This window comes from Fukomys damarensis, unplaced genomic scaffold (genome assembly GCF_012274545.1).
Source record: "Fukomys damarensis isolate Sample0158 unplaced genomic scaffold, DMR_v1.0_HiC HiC_scaffold_7, whole genome shotgun sequence".
In the NCBI taxonomy this organism is placed as follows: domain Eukaryota; kingdom Metazoa; phylum Chordata; class Mammalia; order Rodentia; family Bathyergidae; genus Fukomys; species Fukomys damarensis.
Window position 1 is genome coordinate 41,630,888 of NW_022900919.1, and position 399 is coordinate 41,631,286.

The window sequence follows — 399 nt, forward strand, 5'->3', positions numbered from 1 at the left end:
TGGGGGGGGTCACTGAACCTCAGTGGCCTCTGAATGCCATCACCCAGGGCAGCCGCAAAGGCTCAGAGTTCAACCGCAAAGGTTCCCAAATGCTCTGCAAGGTATACAAGCTATACAAAGGCTATAATATCAAAAGTCCCCATACCATCCAGCCAGTGTCCCAGGACCCCATTCCATCCATCTGCAGGCCACATGTGGACCTCTGTCCTGTATTTCTGGTTCATCTCTGTGATACCTCCCTGACCACAAAGACTGAGTTAGCCTTGTGCTTCTCAAACAGTGCAAAGACTTTTCCACAGTTCACTGCCCTTATCAGTGTTCAGTACCTGTCACAGCCATAAGGGCCAAGGGAACTTACTGTGTAGGCATAGAAGAGTGGCCATATGGCTGGGGTGACCC

The 399-nt window shown here is 51.1% G+C and overlaps 1 protein-coding gene across 1 annotated transcript in view; it reads left to right on the forward strand.

Annotated features, from left to right (window-relative positions):
- The window catches only part of Adra1d (adrenoceptor alpha 1D), a gene marked incomplete at its 5' end in the record, with an annotated part of 24,506 nt that overhangs the window by 5,684 nt on the left and 18,423 nt on the right, over positions 1 to 399 (forward strand). The gene's annotated exons all lie outside the window — the stretch shown is intronic.